Genomic DNA, 23,395 nt, shown 5'->3' with positions numbered 1-23,395 from the left:
ACAGAGACAGGATTCAAATCCACAGAGGCCTGTGGCCAGAGCCCACACCTTAACCCTGACACCTGATGCACTGGAGGAAACGAGCAAATTTCCCACTGAGACCCAGGAGGTCCTGTGAGGTTGGGCCTGCCCCTTCCAGAGTGTCCCATCACTGTTCCCCTCCCATCTGCCCCACTCAGCCCAGATCCAGCCAGCTCACGCACCAGGCTTGCTTCCCAACTCCAGACCTTTGCATACACCCTGCCTTCCGCCTAAAACTCCACCAGATGCCCACCTCCAGCCCTACCCCCTTCTCTTAGTTAATTCCTGTTCAAGCCTCTCCTTTCTACGCCTTCCTCGTCTTTGTACGCGGACCACTAGAGGGCGCCATAACCTGAGAAATGGCCCTGCAGACAAGTCTGCCCTAAGACCCATGGGGTCCAGGGGGCGGGGGTTGGGAATGGAGCTGGGTGCCTGGGGTCTCCTCCTTTAGGGTGGGCGTGGTGATCTCCCCGAGAAGCACCGCAGGCAACTCGAGTTTGAGACCCAGTTTGATTCCCTCCCCTGACATTTCCCAACTGTAAGCACAGAGGAGGCTCAGCCACGGCTTGTGTTCCCCTCTGTCAAATAGGGTTGTTGAACCAGCAGCACCTGCCCCACGGAGCCTCCCTGCTCCTGTGGGAACCAGAGCCCGAGAGCCTCAGGGGTAGAAACAGATGCCCAGAAACATTTGTGGAAGGAACCTGCCTGGAAAAGGACTTCTGAGTGGGAAGAAAACACAAATACCAGTTAGCCCTTTACTCTCATGTGCCATTCAAACCTCAGCACCACTTGGAGAAGTAGGTATTCTTGTTCTCCACGTTGGTCGATGAGGAAACTGAGGCACAACTGTACCTGGTAGAAAATGGTGACCTCCCCCCCCCCCCCACCGCCCACCCCCTGCCTGCTGGCTAGCCACCCCTGCATCTCACATCCTCTACACCAGTGGTTCTCCAGGTGTGGTCCTGAAGCAGCAGCAGAAGAACCTGAGACACCGGCCCCCCCAAACCAGAGATTCAGGGCAGGGCCTTCCGTGTCTACCACCCCTCCAGGGCATCCTATAGGGTATCGAGCCCTTCCTCAGGTATGTGAAATGCACCTGCCCCTTGGGAAGGTGAGACAAAGAGGAGGGAAGCATGGAGTAGTCCCTGCGGGGCCCTGCGGGAGAAGGGGATTGGGAAGTCAGGCTGTTCCTTGGGAAAGGTGGTCTCTGACTGATAAGATCCCTGGGTGGGTAGGGGCCACGGGCTGGAAGAGCCTCCCAAGGTAAAGTCTTACAGCTTCTGTGACAACTGGGAGCCCATCAGGCAGCCCTGGTGGCCACAGAGTGTTGGGAAGCAGAGGTACTCAAACTCACAGGGTGGGGGGGTGGGGGTGGAGATCACTGGCAATGCAGGTTCTGGGCCCCTCCCTGCATCTCCCAGGTTGGGCCCAGGAAGCTGTCATCTGAACAAGCCTCCTAACATCTGAGAAACGTGGGCATGGAGGGCATTGGACGAGCCACACCTAAGTGAGTCTGACTCGGCCCCCCTCCATTGGTTTTATGGACCTGATACAAATTCCATCCCCTCTTTGACCATCAGATCCCTCCTCTATAAAAGATGGTCATTATGAAAAAAAAAAAAATGAGGCATTTTCTGGAATCAGCAGTGGCTCAATACATTTAAAGCAGGAAATCTGACTGGGAAGGTGAGGGCAACAGGAGATAGGGGGCATAGAATGCCGAGATAAGGGGCATAGAATGCCATCCTCAGAGCACAGTCAGATGGCAGAGGGGTTAGCCCAGGGGGAACACAAGCAGATTTGCATTTTCCCAATACTGCAGTGGCAGGGGCTGGGTTCGTGGGGCTGTTTGTGCTCGCTCTGGGCCAGACACTCCAGGGTCCGGTCCCCACCCTGCCCACTCCCCACTGCTGTGGCACTTTGGGCATTGGCTGTCACCGGCCAGTCCTCAGTTTCTTCATCTGTCAGAGGAAGATAGAGGATTGTTTACCAGAATTAAATGAGAGAACTCACGTGAAGTACTCAACCTGCGATGACCATTACAGTGAGCTCAGTCAGTCAATGCCAGAGCAGTAGCTAAGTGGAGGCCAGCAGGGATGGAGTCACGGAGGGCCCTCTGTAAGTGCCTTGGGAACAGTGTGACCCTGGGGACACATTATAGCACCAGCTCCTGGCCCTCCCCAGGAGCCCAGCCAGGTAGGTGCTGGCTGGGAGCTGATGCCTGGACAGGGCCCCCTCCCCCCTCCTGCTGCTGTCCCACCCCAACCCACCCACATGACCCAGCTTCCTGTTTGTGATGCCAAGGCTGGAGGGAGGAAATCAGTGCCCCCGCCCTGGGACTGGAGGGCAGGAATGTGGACGTGTTGACGTCAAAGCCTGTCCCAGTTCTGGGGAAGTCAGGGATGGGAAGGGCTTCCTGCAGTGCTGCCTTTGATCCCAGGTGGGAGCCGGGGGCATAAGCGAGCCCTGAGGGGGTCCAGCCACCCAGAGCTTTCTCTGATGGATGCCTCTGGGAGGCGACTCAGGGAACTACTGTCAGGGTCCTACCCCAACATAACCGTGTGGCCCTGAGCAAATCGCCTCCCCCCTTCCAAGCCTCAGTTCCCTCATCCATCCGTAAGGTGGAGATAAAAATGTGCATTTCAGAGCATCGCTCATTCATCAGATATACATTTCGAGATGAGCCTGCCCCGGATCAGTGGGCTCCTTTAGTTAACCTTCCCTGGCTGGGGAGGTAGCCAGGTATAGAGGAGGCCCAGAAGCAGACAGAGGCACTAAGCATTTCTGGAGGTGGCTGAAAGGAGGCTTCCCAGCATTAGGGCTCAAGGTAGTTGGGAGGATGTCCCGAGGGGGTCACAGCATGGGTGCCGTGACATAGAGTGACTGTGAGTGAACCTTCTTGGGAAGGGCACTGGGCGTAGTTTCTAGAGCCTTCTATGGCTCTCCTCTCCATTCTCCCATCTTTCCTGCCCGCCCTCTCATTCCCTCTCTGCCTTTCCCCAGGATACTTCTCAGCTCCCCTTTGGGGCCAGAGAGACTCCAGACTTGGCCATTCACTAGCTGTGTGACCTTGACCATTCTTCCTTTCTGAGTGTTTCCTCATCTCTCTGTGTCACATGAAGATAACCCCAGCCACATATCAAGGTTGTTGGAGATTAAGACATCATGTCTTTAAAGCACCTAGTGCAATGTCTGACCTACAGTAATCATGGCTGTTGCTATTGGCTCTTGTTCTTGGCGTTTATTTATAAATGACCAGATATCCAGAGGGGCTCCTTGGGTGAATATAGGAGCCCTTTCTCCCAGATGCCCAGTAGGTGGCGGCAGAGGCCCCTTGTTCAAGGAAATCTTCACTAGCTGAAGATAAACCACACTTGGAAATTTCTGGGCTTATTAATCCTGTCAGCAGATGTTTCCTGAGCACCCCAACAAGGTACCCAGGCAATTGTTGGGGGGAAGGACAGTGACCTCTGGCCAATAGACACCTGGGGAAGGAGAGTACTGACCACTTCAAAAGAGAGCTTGGTTTCAATTCATTTGGGTACATATATGCAGAAGTGGGATCACCGGATTATATGGTGAATTGATTTTTAATGTTTTAAAGAACGTCCATATTGTGTTTTCCGTAGTGGCTGCACCATTTTGCATTCCCACCAACAGTGTGCAAGGGTCTGAATTCTCAGCATCCTCACCGACCGCTTGTTGTCTTTGTTTTTTTTAACAATAGCCATCCTAACAGTAGTGAGGTTTTGATTTGCATTTTCCTGATGACTAGTGACGTTGAGCATCTTCTCATATACGTGTTGGCCATTTGGGTATTTTCTTTGGAGAGATACCTGTTCAAGTCCTTAGTCCATTTTTTAATCGGGTTATTTGGTTTTTTGCTATTGAGTTGCAGAAGTTCTTTTAATATTCCGGATATATATCCCTTACTTGACATATGGCTTGTAAATAGTTCCTCCCATTCCATGGGTCGCCTTTTCACTGTTTACTGTTTCCTTTGCTGTGCAGAAGCTTTGGTTTGATGTTCAGTGCAACATTAGTCACAATAGCCAACATGTGGAGACAACCTAAGTGTTCACGGACAGATGAATGGGTAAAGAAAATGTAGTATAGACATACAATCGAATATTATCAGCCTTTAAAAAAGGAAGTCCTGGGGTGCTGGGGTGGCTCAGTAGGTTGAGCTTCTGAGTCTTGATGTCGGCTCAGATCATGATCCCAGGGTCATGGGATTGAGTCTGGCATCGGGTTCTGCCCTGAGCATGGAGCCTGCTTAAGATTCTCTCTCTCCCTCTGCTCCTCTCCCCTGCTTGCACATGTGCGCATGTGCACACACTCTTTCTCTAAAATAATAATAATAATAATAATATAATAAATAAATATAATAATAAATAATAATAACAACACTAAAAAAAGGAAAGCCTACCATATGCAACAACATGGATGAACCCTGAGGACATTGTGCTGAGGGAAAGAAGTCAGTCACAGAAGGACAGATACTGCATGATTCCGGTTACCACATGAAGCCTCGAACTCGTAGAAGCAGAGAAGAATGGTGGGTGCCAGGGGCCAGGGGGAGGGCAATTATCCTTCAACAGGTATACAGTTTCAGTCGCACAAGAGGAGTAAGTTCTAGAGATCTGCCTATAGTTAACAACACTGTATCATACACTTAAACATCTGTCAAGAAGATAGATTTCACCTTAAGTGTTCTTACCACAACAAGATACAAATGTGAAAGCAAGCAAGCAAGCTCAGGTGAAAGTCACCACAGAAACCTGAAAAAGGACTGCGTGGAGAGGGTGTGGGGCTCCCCACCCCCAGCCACTCCTCCTTGCCTCCTTCCACAGGCTCCACTGCCCTCTTCCTCTCCTTCATCTCTTTCCTTCCTTCCTCCTTCTCTTCCTTTCTTCCTTCCTTCTCCCAGCAAATAACACACTGTGTGCCTACTGGGTGCTGGGCTTGTACTATGAGCTGGGATCAGAGCAGGAGACAGGATATAGGCTATGCCTTCTAGAACTTCCAAACTAAGAAGGGCAGATAATAAACAGATAAATAGAAGAAGAAAGATCCTTTCAGATCCTGACAAGTATCTGGAGACAATACAAGAGTGATGTGACGGAGTGCCTAAGGACAGGGAGTAAGGAGGGCAGCAGGGAGTCAACTAGAGGGAAGGGTGAACCAGGCAGAGGGAGCAGCGGGAGCAAAGGCCCTGAGGCATAAAAGTCCACGGTGTCACGGGGAGGAGGCACGAGGTGCCAGTGGGGTCAGGGGCAGATTCAGTGGCCAGATTCTGAAGGGGGTCTGCCAGGTACAGGCGAAAGGCACATCTGACAATCCCAGCTGCCACTAACACTGAGCGAGCACACTCACTATGTACCAAGTTCTGTTATTACCCCATTTTACTGATGGGGAGACCGTAGAAGGAGCCACAGCCCAAGCAGGGTCTCCAGGGTTCCTGGAAATCTTGAGGGTCACTGGTGAGAAGGAAGAGAGTATGGCCAGTGAAAATTAACATTTATTTAGCACCTCCTGGTGCCAGCACCCTGCTGAGTTCTTTGATGTGATTTTATGTGCATTTGTCATCATCACTCAAGAGGACAGTACGGTTACGATTCCCCTTGTGGAGATAATGAAATGAGAGTCCAGGAGCCAAGGTGATTCGCCCAAGGCCACGCCGTCAGGGAGGGGCAGACCCAAGACTGGAACCCAGGTCTCCACACTGGCGCAGATGGTTCCCCCGGGCTGGGAAGTCTCAGAGCCGCCTGGAGGGCCAGCCAAGTTCTCCAGCGACAGCTCATCAGGATTGCTGGGTCCCAGCCGTCAGCAAGTCCGGTCCACACGCCCCCGGGAGCCTCACTCTCCTCCACCGCTAGGGCTCCAACAAAGCCTCCCATCTTTCCCTGGAGGGCCCTGTTTCCTGCCTCCCTGATACTCTGACAGACATGATCTTATTTGCCTGGGTATGGTCATCTCCCCACCGAGCTGTACCCTGAACTTTACAGGCCTCTCCAGCTTCATGCCTCCACCCCCCAAGTTCTGAACCCTACACCGCCTCACACTCACATGCTCATGTGAACACACACCGTGAGTGAACAAACTCACCAGGCACGAGAGCAGGTGTGACCCGTTTCTTCCATCCCTCTCGACCCAGAGCTTAGCTCTGTGCCTGGCACAGAGAAGGGGCTCCGTGGTGGACGGGAGAAAGGCTGTTTGACCTGAGCCTCTGCTGTCCCCCCGACTCACAGGAAGGTGGTCAGAGCATAGATGGCAGCAGTGACTTAGGTCAAAGGGTCCTCCGCTAGGGGCCTTCCAGGGTAGGGGCAGGGGTCAGTGCCGGGGATAGACTATCAGCGCGGGCTGACAACCTCCTGTGTGCACAGAGCATTGGTGAGTGAACGCAGAGACGTGACCCAGAGCATCTGCTGGAAAGGACAGGAGCGGGTGGAGTGCTTTGAGCTGAGAGCAGAGCAACAAAGGCCTGAGTCAAGGCCCTGAGTCAGCCAGGCACGACGGGAGTGGGAGACACTGGGTGCAAATACCCACACCACACTCGCACACGGCCCCTCACTGGCCATGAAGGACTCTCGCTTGTGGGTCCAAGGCGGAGCTTCACTGTGGCCCTTGAGGCAGGTGGGATTCTGCCCATGGTGCCGATGGAGAAACTGACTTCTGGAGGGGAAGTAACTCGTTCAAGACTGTCCAGACAGAGGATGGCAGAACTGGGTTAGGGTACTGGATCAGGGTGACCCAGTCTTTGCTTACCATGCCGGATGGGGCCTCTCTCTTGTGGGAGCCAGGCTTACAAAAGGCTCAGGAGGGAGTGGGGCCAAATGCGCCTGGAGGGAGCAGAGGCATGGGGGTACAGGGACCATGGGGTCAGGCTGGAGAGAGTCCTCAAGTGCAAACTCCAGGCCTGCCCCTCCAAGCTGGCGGCCCAGCGCCCAAATGACCTTCCCCAAATGCAGTGCGACCGAGTCCCTCTGTGCTTTGCTCTTTTAGTGTTTCCACGATGGTACGGGTCTTGGCTTTATCGCTGACCCCTGAGGACCTCTCCAGCCCTGCGCCTCAACCCCCAAGCCCTGCACCCTGCACCCCACCACCCCGAGGTGCTTGCTAAGGCCACACGACTTTACACAGGTGGAGCTTTCTACGGGAAACACCTTCCCAATCTTTACCCCAATAGTTCCCCTGCGGTCTTCAAGACAGATTCGGACTTCAGCAACTATTTCTGACCCAGCTCACACCTCTGCTGGGTGAGGCAATCCCACTCCCCTCTGCTCCAATGACATGCTCCGCTGAGATCTACCTTTGGGGGCAATAACCACAGGGCAACAATTATCTGGTTACCAGTCTGCCTCCCCAACTAGACTGCGAATTCCAGGAGGAAGCTTCATGACTTATTCACCTCTGGAGCGGCAGGACCGGGCACAGCACCTAGCTGGAGTCTTTGTTATTATTTGTGGAAGGAGGGAGAGAGAAAGGATGGGGAGGGAGGAGGAAGGAGGATGGGAGGGAGGAGGGAAGGAAGGAAGACAGAAGGGAGGGAGGGAAGAGGGAGAAAGGGAAGGAGGGGGGAGGAGGGGAGGGGAGGAAGGCGGGAGTGAGGGAGGAGGGAAAGAAAAGAGAGGGAGGAAGGAGTAAAGGTGGGGGAGGAAGGAAGAGGAAGGGAGGAGGAAGGAAGAGGAAGGAGGGAGGGAGGAGGGAGAGAAGGGAGGGAGGGAGGGAGGGAGGGAGGGAGGGAAGAGGGAGGAGAGCACTTGACGGTTTCCAGTGTTCTTTCACGCACATTACTTTATTGAAAAGCTGCCGTGGCAAGGACACCACAGGTCCACAGGTCACACCACAGGGCTTTGCTACTTTTTGCAGAATCTGCAGCCCGCTTGTTTTCAAACGAAATCTTTGTTTTTCATCGACTGACTGAATGAAATGTATCTTAAAAGGAAATGTTGCATCATTATCCTGAATGGAAAGCTCGAATCACTTCCCATCAATGGAAGGTTGGCATGAAAATGAACATAGCTGGGGGCGCCCGGGGTGGCTCAGCCGGTTGAGTGTCCGACTTTGCCTCAGGGCACGATCTCGAGGTCTGTGAGTTCGAGCCCCTCGTCAGGCTATGTGCTGACAGCTCAGAGCCTGGAGCCTGCTTCCGATTCTGTGTCTCCCTCTCTCTGCCCCTCCCCCACTCATGCTCTGTCTCTCTGTCTCTCTCTCTCTGTGTCAAAAATTAAAAAAATTAAAAATTAAATGAATATAGCTGGTGCTTACCACGTGCCAGGCACTCCACTAGGCCCATTAACCCATCCATTCTTGTAAGAGTCCTATGGCGGGGTGCCATTATATCTCGAGCATAGAGATGGGGAAACTGAGGCACGCAGGCCTTAAGTAACTTGCCCGAGGCCACCGCTGGAAAGCAGCAGGGTTACCACGGAAACCAGACAGCCCGGCTCTCAGAAACAAAGAGGTAAAGAAACCAAGGTTGTCTTCTGCCTAAATATCGTTGCCCTCTGCGGGCTGCGTCTGAGGGTTCCATCTCGTGGGAGCAGCAGCATGAAATGTTCCTCCAGAAGTCATCAGAGAAGGAAGGGGAACCGGAAGAAGAATGCTTTTCTCACCGCGGGATTTACTGCTACTTAATGCCACGTCTGTATAAAAGTCCTCTCTGCCAGAGCCAGCGGTGTGCAGCCCACGCTTTGGGAAACCCTGAAGCACAGAGGGCTCCCAGCAGCACCACCAGCACCCCAGCATTGTTAGCTCACGATGTCGTCCAACATCTCAGGAAGCAGAGGCGAAGCGGAATTAAGCCAGGTGTGAAGTGACATCAATAAGGATAGGTAAAACCTAAAATTAAGTTCCAAGCAAATGAATCTAACTGTATAACAAATTGATATCACATCCCCGCGATAGCACGATGCTACGGAGAGGGGACAAAGAACGAATCCAAGACGCCTCTCAACACTGCTGAAAGACTATGTTACCCTCAATCTATAGGCAATTGAAATGGACGGACAGCCTGAACTTTACTTAACAGGGTTACCTGTCGCTCACCAGGTCTGAAGCTATTTTGTGGTTATTGGAGCACAGAGCAGACGAGCAATGCGTTAATTAATGTTGAGGCTGTCGCGGTGTTCAGCAGGGGAGATCCAGATATGGAAGGGAGATGATGAGGGAGATGTGGACTTGGGTGTGAGGTCAAAGGATGAGCTCATGATGTAAATTTATCAAAACACAAATGAATGTGGATTTCTAGTTCTTTCTGTTGAGAGGGCCCAGGATCGGAGACACCCCAATAACAATGAGCCCAGAAAGCACACAGATCTTGGCTTATATCATTCCCCAGTAAAAGGAGGCAGGGCAGTTTGGGGAAATGGATGGTTCCAAGGCTGAAACAGGAAAGATACAAGATGAGCCTGGAACATCAGGTTTTGGCAGAAGGTACTGAGATGACCAAAGAATGATGGAGAGACACCAAAAGCGGGCAGGAGCCAGCTTGAAGACACCAGTGCAGCCAACTCTGGGACAACCTGAGCACTGACTGAGCGTTGAACAAGGACGGCAAAGGATGATGACATATTGAATAAAAAAAGAGTCCGTGAATTCACTCGGATGAATATAAAACAAAGAAAAAAAAGACAGGAAGGAGCGGGGGACAGGGAGGGAAAACTCTTCCTTATAGAAGAATGCCAACTAATAAGTGAAGAGGGAATGATGGGTTTTTAAGATCACCAACCGACAGCCATCATAGTAGAAATGAACTCATTTATCATCAACGGATGCTGGCGAATCATCAGGTCAGAATCATCAAGGAAGAATGGAGTGAGAAAACCATTTGGCTCCAAAAGAGTGAAAATGGATTTAGGTAAGAATCAGCCCAGGCGGTGGTTTGTTGGGGGTGGGCAGGATGATAGACACAGCCTCCAAAGATCAGCCTCCATATTGCTTGTTAATCCCAAAAGGAGAAAGCGAGCCTTTGCAGGGGAGAAATCCGGTAGACACCAGTTCAGCCAAGAGATCAGTGAGGACCATCAGACATCACATGCCTCCTGATGTGATTCACTGAGGACTCAGCAACGCTGTTGAGGATCCCTGCCAAAAATGCAGGACCTGGATCTGATTAGGAGGAAACAACCTGACAAACGCACACTGAAGGACAAGGCCGTGCTACGACACAATGGGCCTGTATTCTGCAGAAATGTCAAGGTCATGAAAGATACAGAGGGCTGAAGAACTAACTGTTCCAGATTAAAAGAGGGAAAGGGGACAGGACAACTGAATACAGGCCTAACTCTGGGCTGGATTCCAGGTGAGAAAAAGAAATGCAATCAAGGATATGACTGGGACAGCTGGCAACATCTGAATATAAACTGTGTATAAGATAATCATTCCGTATCAAATGTGTATTGTACTTATGCAGAGGGACACTGGAGTATTTATGGGCAAAGAGTCATGATGTCTACCACTCATTCTGAAAGAGTTAAGCAGAAGAAGAAAAAGGAGGAGAAGGAGGAAGGCAAGAAGAGGAAAAAGAACAAGAAAGAGAAGCAGAAAAAGAAGAAATAAATCTATATACAGAGAGAGAGAGAGATTAAAGTCCATGAGTCAAACATTGACTATTGGTTGATTCAGGGCAGGATTTCTCAATCTTGTCATTATTGACATTTCGGACCATAAAATTCTTTTTCTTTTTTTCTTCAGAGTTGCACATGGCAATTCCAAATTCGTCACTTCATTGTAAGAGTTGAGCTGGACGTTAATGATGTCATCTCCAGGGTTGTTAGGGGACAACTGTCCAAATATCATGAGATTTAGTACCACACTGTGTAAGAGGAAGCCCCCCATCCTCTGCTGGGACATGCATATTTACTTATTTATATACATGTACATACATATAGAAGATCATACATTTTGTTGCTGAGATAGTCTATAACCTTTCTCTTTTGCTTGACAGAGGTGTATTAAAAATATCCCAAATTAGTTATGGATTTTTACATTTCTCCTTTTATATATTTAGAGGCTCTGCTTTTAGGCACATGTACATTTATGATTGTTTTGCCTTCTTAAAGAATTTTCTCTTGGGGCGCCTGGGTGGCGCAGTCGGTTAAGCGTCCGACTTCAGCCAGGTCACGATCTCGCGGTCCGTGAGTTCGAGCCCCGCGTCGGGCTCTGGGCTGATGGCTCAGAGCCTGGAGCCTGTTTCCGATTCTGTGTCTCCCTGTCTCTCTGCCCCTCCCCCGTTCATGCTCTGTCTCTGTCCCAAAAATAAATAAACATTGAAAAAAAAAAATTTAAAAAAATAAAAAAATAAATTAAAAAAAAAAAGAATTTTCTCTTTAATTCTATGTATTTTCCCTCCTAATCCCTATTAATATAGTTGCTTAAAATCTATTTGTCCGATATTAATATGGCCACACAAGTTTTCTTTGGCTACTATTTGCACATTATCCATTTTTCCAGGCTTTCATTCACAGATTTTCAGTGTGATTTCATTTCATTGTACCTCTTTTTCTTTATTGAAATATTATTGACATATAGCATTACATTAGTTTTCTGTGTACAACGTAATGATGTGATATATGTGTATATTGAGAAGTGATCACCACAGTCAGTTTAGTTAACATCCGTCACCACACTTTTTTTTTTCTGCTTGCAACGAGAACTAGAAAATTCTTTGGTGCGAGGGACAGTCACAGCATGGTACATATTATAGCCTGCTTAGCAGCATCCCTGGCCTCTACCCACTAGATGCGGGGAGCACCTCCCGGTTGTAACAACAAAAATATCTCTAGGCATGGTCTCCAGACCTGTCCTCTGGGGAGCAAAAGCATCCTGAGAACCACTGCTCCAGATAAAGGACAGAGAGGTGTTTGTTAAGCCATCCTTACAACTTTTCTATGGATTTCAATTTTTTCCGCATTAAAAAGCAAACACTAGACCACACGTCAGAAGAAGATGGCTGTGGGTGGTAGAGGGGCCATTTACTCCTCCAGCCCAGTCTTTATACCTATGGCCCCTGCCAGCTGCGAGCTCCCTGAGGGCAGACGTCTTTTCTTCCCCATCGCCCCACTGATAGCCTGGCCATAGCGATGTGTGTCAACACTGGGCAAACTCACAACATCGTCCTCCACAACAGGGGATCAACTAGCTGGCCATCAGTTGGGCATGTCACCAGCTGATGGGGCCAGAGCTAAGAGCCAGCTGAGACGAGGTGGAAAGTGGAAGCCCAGACTCAGAGGGCGAAGGATAGGAAAGAGGGCTGGATGCTCACAGAGGTGCAAGAAGATGGCTTCGAACAAGGCTGGCCAGAGACCAGCATGTGGCCTGGAGCTCCCAGCGGGCCCAGTGTGGGATGTGGGGACTTCTGATCAACCCAAGCAGAGAGGGGTATCCTGAGCCGACAGTGGAGAGAGTAGTAGCCAGTATATCGACTGGGGATACCTGAGACGAAGGGCCGTAAGCCTCCAGCTGCAGCCCTCTCTCCAAAGGCAGCAAGATCCCTGGCTACAGCCCTCCACCTCTGCAGCCATCGTTGCCCCCCAAACTGCACTAATGGAATGTTCTAGAAGGAGAGACTTGGACAAAAGGAGGAGGAGGTGTGGTGGGCTGTGGGACCACCGACTCCCCAGAGAGTGGATCTTATCTGGTCTGTGCCTGAAAGCAGACACTTGGCTTGAATCCTAGCACAACTATGGCAGTCCTAGGGCCCCAAAGACAGAGCTACCCACACCCTGAGGAGCCCGACAGCTCTGTCTAACCCCTTGTCCTACCACCACTCTGCTTCCTCATATTACTGCTGCCACGCTGGCCTCCTTGGGCCTCCTGGCGCCAATTAAACTGGGTCCTAGCCTCAGGGCCTTCACACTTCCTACTCCCTCTGTATGGAATACTCCACCTCACATCCTCTCATGCTTCCTCCCTCACTTTATTCAGCTCAAATATCACTCTCTCGAAGAGGCCCTACCTGATCACCAGCCGCATGCTAGACCATCCTGCCCTGGCCTTATTTCCTTCGTAGCCATTGTCATCTCACTCCTGAAATGGTTATTTTTATTCACTTGATTGTTCATTGTCTGTGTCTCTTGCTAGACTGTAAACTTTGTGAAGGTAGAGACTTTACCCCAATCACAGCCATGTGCCCTCCATGAGAACAATGCTTGGCACATAGTAGGTGCTCAATACGTACTTGAATGAATGAAATACTTGAATTAATTTTCTTTCTGTGCTTTGGTAAGATTATTATCACCTCCAAAGAAGAAAGCGCTGACTCTCCCTTTCTGCCCCTTGAATCCTTGCTTGGCCAAACCCTTTTTTCCTATGCCAGGGCGGAACAGGTGATAAACATTGTTTTTTGGAGGCCACAGTGAGCATGACATTGGGCCTCACTTATCATGGTTACCTGCTAAAAATGGATTCCCCAAATGCAGATTCTGACCAGCCCTGGAAAACCCAACCCCACCTTGAATATCATTAGACTGGAAGTGGCCAGAGAGGCAGAGAGAACAGCCTGGAGTGTTCTTCCCCTCACTCTTTGCACGAAGACTTCCTGCTAACCCTGCACATATTGGCTCAAATGCCATCTTCCCTGAGAGGCCTTCCCCCAGCCTCTAGCCCACGGGCTACCTCTAGCCCATGTCACTCTCTCCCATGAAAGGCAAATCCTCACATTTGCAATTCAATGTCATTCATCTGCTCCGCAGTTGATTTGCTCCCTCCTGCCCTAGGCTGTTGGCCCCACGAGGGCAGGGGCCTTGCTTACACTGTGTCCTCTGCACATGTGGTCCCTAGCACTGTTCTGGGCCATAGTAGGTGCTCACCGAACTCAGGTTGGAGGCACTGGTGAAGAGGCTCTCCCCAGAGTCCTCCAGCCTGCAGAACCCACTTCACTGCCCCTCACTGAGAACCTGTCTGTGCCCCTCCTGCCGGTAAGAGAGACACGCAATCCAGCCACTCTCCCTTTCTCCCTAGCACACCAGGAATTCTGCTGGAAAACTGCCAGAGATGGGCTACTCGCTTCCTCCCTAATGCTGGGCCAGCACAGTGTGGAGTCACTGGGGGACCCTCTTGCTCACCAGAAAGGCCCCCCCCCTGCCCATAGGGGCCAGAATGGAGACTGCCCTTGTAGGGAGAGCTCAGGTCCTTGGTCCTTCCCACCCCCTCACTGCTACAACAAACCTTTCAGTTGAAGGCCATGACCTTCCCCTTTAAGGCTTGGTTTTCAGAGTCTTTACCCACTTTCGCCACCCAGCCCCACCCCATCCCCACCCAGGCCTCCCTGAGGCTCCCCAGTGTCCCCAGAGAGAGCCCCAACTCCTTGGCCTGGCATTCCAGATGCTTCAAGAGGGGGAGCTGCGTAGACAGTCTGGCCTTGTTTGGGGCCCCTCCACCACCCCACGCCTGCTCACCTGGTTGCTCACCATTTCCAGGGCGCCCTGGGCCCTTTCACAGCCCTGGGGGGATCTGCAGGTGTTGTTGAGCCTTCTTCCGGGACATCTTCCTGGCAGGGGCAGGATCGGCCCCTCCCTCTGCTGCACTCTGAGCTCTCTGGAGCAGAGACCTGCAGCCCCAACAACAACAGCAACCGTATTGAGTGCTTCTGGCGAGTGCTGCATGTCCTAAGTGCTTTGCATTAAACGCGTTCAAGCCTCACAACAAAAACCATGGTTTACACTACTCCTACCTGCATTCATTCATTCAACAATATTACATACTTACTGTGGGCCACAGGCCATTCTAGGTTCAGGCGCTAGAGCTGAGAACAAAATACTCAAAACTCCCAGCCCTCTGCAGCTTATGTTCTAGTAGAATGAGTTACGGACAACTAAAGGGAAATAGAGGACGTACTAAATAGTGATCAGGGCTATGAGGAAAAATAAAGCAAGGAGGGGTATGCAAAGGATCTGGGGGGCTGGGGGGGGGGGTGGGCTGCCCTTTAAACACTGGAGTCAGATAAGGTGACATTCAAGCAAAGACCCAAAGAAGGTGAGAAAGCAAGCCAGGCCTGTACCTGGAGAAGAGCATTCCAGACAGACAGAATGGCCAGGGCAACATATCAGGGCAGGACTCGAGGGAGCCCAGGGGGGGAGTCCTGCAGGGTGAGCCAGGGGAGAGGTGGAAGGCGCAACAGGTCGGGGAGGTGAGGCCACGTGGTGTGGACCCGTGGGCCACTGGGAAGACTTTGGTCCTCCCGTTGGTTGAAGGGCCCTGAGAGTCAGCTATCGGTGAGCCAGCGTGGGAGCAGAAAGGACAGGGAGTTGAGAGACACGGTGGCTCTGAGCAGCGGGGTAGAGCTGGAGAGGGAAAGATGTCACTGGAATCTGGGTATCTGGATACATCTGAGAGCAGAGCCAACCGGACTTCCTGAGAGTCAGATCAGATGCGGGCATGCGAGACAGAGGAGAATCCAAGATGTCTCCGGGGTTTTCATCTGAGCCCCTGGGAGGATGGAGGTGTCTGCTCCTTCACAGATTAGGAAACAGAGGCACAGAGTCAAGTAACCTGCCCCAGATCACACCGCCGGCCATTGGCCGAGCTGGGATTTGAACCCAGGCCTCTGGCTTTGGAACTTGGAGCTCCCTAACCCACTGTGGTGCCTGACGAATGCCAAACCTTAAAAGAAGAGTTTTCGAGAGAGGGAGGTAGAGACACTGCCCGGATTGGAAACGCGGCTGCTTCCAACCCAGCCTGGCGGGAAAGCGAAGCATCGGAACACGGACTTGGGCACCCGTCTGCTGGATTCCAGGAAGCGAGGGCCCAGCTTGCCCCTGCAGTGTCACTCAGAGGGCATTGGCCGTGCCAGCCGGCTTCCCTCAGTGTCCCAGGGGCACAACCGCACCCATGGGGGCCCGACACAGGCAGCTACGTCACCTCCATCCAGCTCAAGGCACTGTCACCATGGAGAGACACCAACAGGCCTCCACAATATCTGGGCAACACAGGATAGGAGGGCTCCTCCTCGCTCCAGGGCCCAGGCCCAGGCACGTTGGAGTGTGGGCTGGGGGTGGGGCCCGGGGGATTCTGGGGCTCAGCCTGACACCCCAGAGGAGAGCAGAGTCAGCACCAGCGCTGCCCCTCCTGAGTGCCCGCAGAGTGCCCCGCCTCATCCCAGCCCCTTCTCCCTCAGCCCTGCCAAAGAACAACTGCTAATCTCAATTTGCCGATGGGGAAACTGAGGCTCAGTGAGGCAAGGTCACCTGGCTGAGATGCAACCGTGAGGAAATGGCAGAACCGGTTCGAGTCCTCAAGCCTGTGTTCTTTCACTCCGTCACGGGCTTCTCCCTGAAGCCAGCATGAGGGCAGTTCGTTCCCGAAAACCAAAAGATTTTTGTAAATGTGGCCCCAAAGGTCATGTGGCAAGTCCCAATCCCTGCCCTCCACTGAGCTGTGAGGCCCCAACCAAGTAACTTCGTCTCCCCGAGCCTCAGTGTTCTGTAAAGTGTTCTGTAAAATGGGAGAGTGACCATACCTTCCTCAATGACTACCATGAGGCCCGAATGACTGTGTGTGGAGCTCAGCTGGCTGTGTGTACCAACCCCTACAGGGATTTCTGATGAGCACTCACGCTTGGGCACTGCTGTTTCGGGGCATCAACCTGACCATGTCGCTCTTGTGTTCCTTTCGATGGCTCCCTTCTGGAAAAGTCCAAGAGGCTCAGCATGACCTGCACTGATGAGAAGCTAGTTGTTGCCACTCTTTGTTATTTGCAGTTACTTTGCATATTTACACACTTTGGCACAGAAATATCAGTGTTGTTGTTTCTCATAGAAAACTCCCCATTGGCAGTGCTGTGTTACCTATGGTATGTTTTCCCTTTTTAAAAATCTGGAAAACTCAGAATTCTGAAACCTCTGGCCCCAGGTTTGGATAAAAGGCTGTAGATCCTCGATTCTCTAAGGCACCTTCCAGGCACCAGGCTCAGCACTTTGTACTGGTGATTGTAGTTAATCCTCTCACAGTCGCCCGAAGCAGACACTATCACTATGCCCATTCCCTAGATGGGAACACTGAGGCTCCAAACAGTGAAGCAATGTGCCCGGTTCACACAGCCATAGAGTGAAGGCCAGAATCTGAACCTCAGACTGCCACTGGGCACCACACATGTAGTCAGCGCAGGCCACGATTTTCTCCCGCCCTCTGCGAAGCCTGCCAGCCCAGCTGGGGGCCAGGCAACACAGGACGGAGGCGTGAGTCACAGTCACTGCCCTCCAGCAGCCTGCTATCTGATCGGGGAAATAGACCACAGCGCATCAGTCAGGGCCATCAGGGGAGGGCTTCAACCACCGGTCAGATCCTTGGACTTTATCCAGAAGGCCATGGGGAGCCATGGAAGGGTCTAGAGCAAGAACACGCTACAGTCAGGCTGATGCCCTAAAAAAGTGGTTCCCAGACACGGGCAGGCATCAGAATCCCCCGGAGGGCTTGTTAAACACAGACTGCTGGGCCCCACCCCAGAGTTCCTGATTCAGTAGGTCTGGGGTGGGGCTGGGGAATTTTCATTTCTAACAGGTTCCCAGGTGACACTGCTGCTGGTGATGTGGGGACCTCCACTCTGAAAAAAAACGCTGTTTAGAACAACACAGTGGTGTGGAGGGTGGCAGGAGCACCCGAGTATTTACTGGAATAAAGGCGGTCATATATGTGGTACTGGGAACAGGCCACATCGATCACCCCATCCTCATAGCTCACAGATGATGAAGCACTGAGACCTGGGGAGGAGAACTACCCACACGGGGACACACAGCTGGTCACTGCTGGAGCAGGGAGTCCATCCTGGGGACTTGGGGCTCCAGAGGGATCCCCCACCACTGGCCCGCTCTGAGATGGGGCCTAAGATGGGGTCCTTGGAGGACAGGACTGGGTCCTGTCCTTCATAAGCTACACAGTCACTAAGCTAGAGTCTGTGAGTCAGGTAAATAGGTGTGAGGGTTGCCGCATTCCCAGATGCTGGATCCTCTCACATCCCCTGGGGACCCCCAGCTGCAACGAGTCTGCCCTCACCCCCTGCCACTGCAGCGAGGCCAGGAGCCGTCCAACCAGGGCAGGTGGCGGCTGCTGCAGAGGGAGAGAAAGGGGCCATCAGGGTGAGCCTGGAGACCCCCATCCCTGGAGGAGCCCCTGGCCCTGCCTTGAATTCCCCAAACGGCTGCATTAGGGAAATCAAGGCAACTTTCCTCCAGTCACTTTCCGGTGGGCTCTTACCTTCAGCACCTTTTTGGGGGACCCAAGCCTGGACATGGCCCTCTTCCCTGCATCCCCAGGAAGAGAGGGCACTGGGAGACCAGTGGCTGTCCTCTCTCTACTCCCAAGACTTATAGTCCCGGTCCCCTTCCTTGGCCGAGTGACCCTGAGCCCTGCTCTTGGCATCTCTTTCCCCATTTGCAGACCGCCTGACTCACAGGCTGCGTGTGGATGGGTTGCAACGATATCAGGAAAGCCACTACTTCCTGAGCACCTACTATGTGCCAGATCCATTGTCAGATATCTGCCAGGCACCCCATCATTAGCACAATAGATGCAATCCAGCTCCGCGGGTCTGTTCTCTCCCTAGACACGCCCGGGGATACCCCACCAGCGCTACCTACCAAGGCCATGCTCACACAGGTTTTGTACATTTGACTTCTTATGAGAGAGAAAGAGAAAGGGCGAGGCAGATCAGGCAAACCATGGAGTTAAACAGGAGTGAGGGGTGCTTGTCCCCAGTACGATTTTATGAACCTCCATATGCTTGAGATATTTTATAACACGATCATGCTGGCCCAGGGAGTGTGCAGCTGGCCTGGTGGAGGGAGGAGGCACTGAGGAACTGGGTCGGGAGCCGGCCAAGTTCCTTGCCGTCCAGATGTCATGGTGAAGACCGGAGGCTGTGACTCACCGTGAAATGCCGGGGTAATCTGGATGTTTCTGAAACTCAGAAGTCCCCCCACACTCTTGTCAGCTCCTGGCAAAGGTGTGGGCCTGGTGAGCCCATCAACCAGCAGAGTGAACCAGGGTTCCCAAGGTGGCCAAGCGTGGGGACACCCACCAGCCTTCCTTTCTCAGGCTCCCCATAGGGATTGTAGGCCATCTCTGGGATGCCCTGTGGTTCCAGCACAAGTCGCAGACCCACCACCGCAATGGCCAATGGGGTGGGCCTCTGGGCCCTGCAAACCAGCCAGAGACAGCAGAGCCCGCTCGGAGTTCCCAAGCCCCAGGCCTGGCGGAAAGCCCCTCGCTGCAGAAGTGGGCTGGCTACAGCTTGTTGTGCTGTTGCTAAGTTCTGCGCTGATCAATCTGGGCCTCATGGGTTTTTTTTCCTCTGGTTTCATGTTCTGACGGGAACTGTGCAAATCTGGAGCGCGTTAATCGCAGCCACAGCATTCCAGAGGGCGTGACGCTGCGAGTTCCTCCTTGGCCCCAAATCTTGAGTCCACACCCTCCCGGCTCAGAGGATGGTCAGGAGAGCAGCTCAGGCCAAGCCTGGAATACGATCTATAGGATCCGACCCTCACTGTCCTTTCCAGAAGTTATAACTTGCCTTCCAGAGAGATGGAAGAGGCTTTAGGGCCAATACTGAATTCTGCTTCTGGGTTCCACGGCTCCCCTTCTGGTATTTACAGCTCCATATACTTTGTTCCGAAAGTCACCCTCAGCCTCATTCCACAGGGCCTTGTGCCGGCTCCCTGAGCTCGACCCGCCATTCCCCCAGAGATCCTAGCGCCCAGGTTTCACCTCTCCCTCCTTCCTGCCTCCACTCAGCCAGATCTGCCCCTAATTCCTTTACCCTTTCTTCTTTTCCTTCACTATTCATGCTCTTCTAGAGATTATGCTTTAGAGAGATGGACAATATTGTAACATTTTTAAATTATTTGTACACTTTATAAGTAAAATAATTTTGGGTGGAAATAAGCACTTAGAAGAAAAACTAAGGTGGGTAAGGGGTGAAAAGGAGAATTAGGGTGTACATGTGAGAGAGAGTTGAGGGCACAGCAGCTGGGGGTCCGGGGAAGCTCTAAGGAGGTGGTATTTGGGCAGAGACCTGGAAGGGAAGGCATCCACCACAGAAGCATCTGGAGAAAGACATTTGGGGGGAGGAAAAAGGCAGGTACACGGGCTCCGAGGGGAACAGCAAAGAGGCCTGTGTGGTTAAAGCAGGTGAGTGACCAGGCAGGAGGAGAGGAGGTTGAGGGGAACTGGACCCTGAGGTCTGGAGCTTGGTGAGCTATAACGATTTAGGGTTTTCCCGCAACTACAATGGGAAGCCACTGGCTTGTTGAGTGCACCGAGGTGACATTATCGCAGTTGTGTTTTCAAAGGATCTTCCTGGCTGCCTGTGAGCCAAGAGTGCAGGCAGAAGCAAGGATTCAAGGTAGGAGGCACCTGCTGCAGAGAGGACTAGCCAGGCCTGAGGGGCGAGCGGTGGTGGCTCCCGGAAGAGGAGGTTGGTTTAAGGATACAGGCTGTGGGGTATGAGAGAAAGAGAATGAGTCAAAAAACGCTCTGGGGCTTGGGGCCGAGCGGCTGCTGGGAGGCAGGAGGGGAGAGTGAGGCCGTGGTGGGGAAGCTGTGAGCACAGCAAGTCTGTAGGGGTGAAACTGAAAGGTCAGTCTGGGTTCCAGACCGCGTGGAGCCTTGCGAGCCATGGAGACAATAAACAAACCTGCTCTGGGTTAGTTCTGAGGACAGCAGAGAAGTCATTGGTGGGCTTCAGGCAGGAGAATTCCAGAACAGTTCAGGCATTAGCCCCCTCTGAGGATCCTCCTGGTGCAAGTAAGCTGTCTCTTCCTTGCGCAGGGAAGTCACAAAGTGACTTCATCCTGGAATCTCAACTCGGCTTCCCTAATATCTTGTTGCACGGACTATGTTCCACTCTACCGTTTCACGGAGAAGGGGACAGGCGCAGAGAGGCGCAGTAACTTGCCTGAGGTCACACAGCAGAGAAGCTGGGCTTCAGATCCAGACAGCCTGGCTCCAGAGTCTGTGTGTCAAACCCCTGCACCCCGCCATCTGACGCTTATCCCCCCCCTCATCAACCCCCCCCCCCCCCCGCCACGCTCACACCGTGCTGCACAGCTGTGCACGATAGAGATACCTGTGGTAGAGGATGCGGCTCCTGCCGGGTTTTACTGCAGGCCTCCCCTCTGTGTTTATTAATTTGCTAGACAAATATTTATATGCGAAGGCCAGGGCTGGGGGCCCGTGTTTCCTGCCTGTGCAGGGATGGAGGAAGGAGGGGCAGGGGAGGTGGGGGACGGAGGAGGAATTTAATCCTGCAGAATGCTCAGTGCCTGGAGGGAAGAAAGCCACAAACAGGGCCTGGATGGCCCTGGGGTTGGGGCAGGAGAGCTTAGGGGCGAACAGTGCCTGTCTTAGAGTCACCCCAACCCTGTGTGACCATAAAGTCACCCGACCTCTGCCAGCCTCAGTTTCTGCCTGGCTACGAAGGGGTCAGTGACAGCCACCTCCTGGGGCTACCAGGAGGGTTCTGGGAGACCACCCACGGCACCAAACCTCTCATGACAACTGTTCTTTCTTTTCTAGCTTGGCGGAAAAGTGGCCACCGCCTCTCAGTACAGAGAACCAGGACTTTCATTTCCCGGGGCCAGGTTTAACATTTCATGTATTTCACGCGCTGTGCTTTTCTCTGAGAAGTCTCTTTCTCAGAAAGGCTAGAGGGTGGCAAAATGTGGCAGAGCGGGTCTTAGCTTTCCAGCACCCCCACCCCCCACAAATCAGTCTGGGGCCAGGTGCAGAGGATCCTGGGCCACATGGATTCTCAGCTGTCTCTTGACACAGCAGATTCCAGGGCCTTATTTAGAACCTTTGCTGGGGAAGGGGGCACGAACGACTCCCCTCCCCCCCCTCCGCCCCGGTAATTCACCTGCCCTCCACCACCCCTACCTTGGGGTGAACAAGGGCTCTGGCTCTGGAGCCAGGCTGATTCCCCGACCTTGGGCACAGCCTCAGAACCCTAGTCCTGGGCTTACCTAGAAACCCTCACAGCCATGGGCCGGTTACGCCCCGGGGTTCCTGGAGTCAGTAACCACGATAGGGTGAGCTGGTGACCCGGAGAGGAAGAAAATCAAGGACTTTCTCTGGGAAGGGAGGTGTAGATGCTTCTTCTGGGAAGGGAAGTAGAGACACCTGTGCCCTTACCAGTATCATTAGAATTAAATATCACGTGAAACTCTCTGTGTCTTAATGAGAATATGCATCACATTATCTACAGCCTAGGAGGAGACTAGAAGAAAAGACTGCAACCAGTAGACAATTCCTGTCTCTGGGTGGTATGGGAGTGTGTGCAACTTTTATTTATACATTTCTTGTTTCTATATTTTCTAACATTTTCCCATTGAAAATGCACTATCATTAAAATCATGAGGGGAAAAAAAAACCAGTGATGAGGCACCTGGGTGGCTCAGTCGGTTAAGCATCCGACTCTTGATTTCGTCTCAGGTCATGATCTCACGGTTCGTGGGTTCAAGCCCCATGTTGTGCTCTGTACTGACAGAGCAGAGCCTGCTTGGGATTCTCTCTCTCTCCCTCTCTCTGCCCCTCCCCTACTCGCTTGTGCCCTCTCTCTGTCCCTCCAAATAAATAAACTTTAAAAAAAAAAAACCCAGGGGTGCCTGGGTGGCTCAGTTGGTAAAGCGTCTGACTCTTGGTTTGGACTCAGGTCATGATCTCAGGGTTTGTGAGTTTGAGCCTTGCATTGGGCTCTGCACCATCAGTGCAGGAATTCTCTCTCTGTCCCTCCCCTGTTCTCTCTCTCTCAAAAATAAATAAAAACTTGAAAAGAAAAAAAAACAATAGAAACACGGGCACCTGGGTGGCTCAGTCGGTTAAGCGTCCGACTTCAGCTCAGGTCATGATCTCACAGTCAATGAGTTCGAACCCCGCGTCGGGCTCTGTGCTGACAGCTCAGGGCCTGGAGCCTGCTTGGGATTCTGTGTCTCCCTCTCTCTCTGCCCCTCCCCTGCTCAGGCTCTGTCTCTCTCTGTCTCAAAAAATAAATAAAAACATTAAAAAAAAACACAATAAAAACAATATATGTGACTAGTATGTAAGATAAATATGTGTGTGTTTATACATTCTAGATGAGAAAATTATAGGTGAGGTAGAATAATAATATTCTCTCTCCTGAGCAGTCTCCCACCACAGCACATACTCAGGGTTCTCTATAATGTACTTGTCCTTCTCTCTTGCTGGATCAAGAGACACTCAAGCACCAAGGGAAAGTTGTATCTGTGTCCCTCTGAAGACCTGGCACATAATAGGTGTTCAATAAATGTTTATGAATGAACAAGTGAATATCTTCTCTAAAAATAAAAATACACCCGGGAACAAAAAGTACACCAGAAACTGATGTCAGAATGTGTCCGAGAAGTTCGTGAATCGCACA

General features: G+C 52.1%; 1 long non-coding RNA gene across 1 annotated transcript; it reads right to left on the bottom strand.

Moving 5' to 3' along the window:
* Nucleotides 1-4,333: 4,333 nt before the first annotated feature.
* Nucleotides 4,334-21,125, bottom strand: LOC125167611 (uncharacterized). Its single transcript, XR_007152842.1, has 3 exons — nt 21,086-21,125; nt 14,424-14,575; nt 4,334-4,367 (listed from the first exon to the last, which is right to left on the bottom strand). It is a non-coding gene; the product is annotated as an uncharacterized LOC125167611 (long non-coding RNA).
* Between the last annotated feature and the right edge of the window lie 2,270 nt (nt 21,126-23,395).

Source organism: Prionailurus viverrinus, chromosome A1 (assembly GCF_022837055.1).
Source record: "Prionailurus viverrinus isolate Anna chromosome A1, UM_Priviv_1.0, whole genome shotgun sequence".
NCBI lineage: Eukaryota > Metazoa > Chordata > Mammalia > Carnivora > Felidae > Prionailurus > Prionailurus viverrinus.
This window is presented reverse-complemented; position numbering and strand designations above follow the sequence as displayed.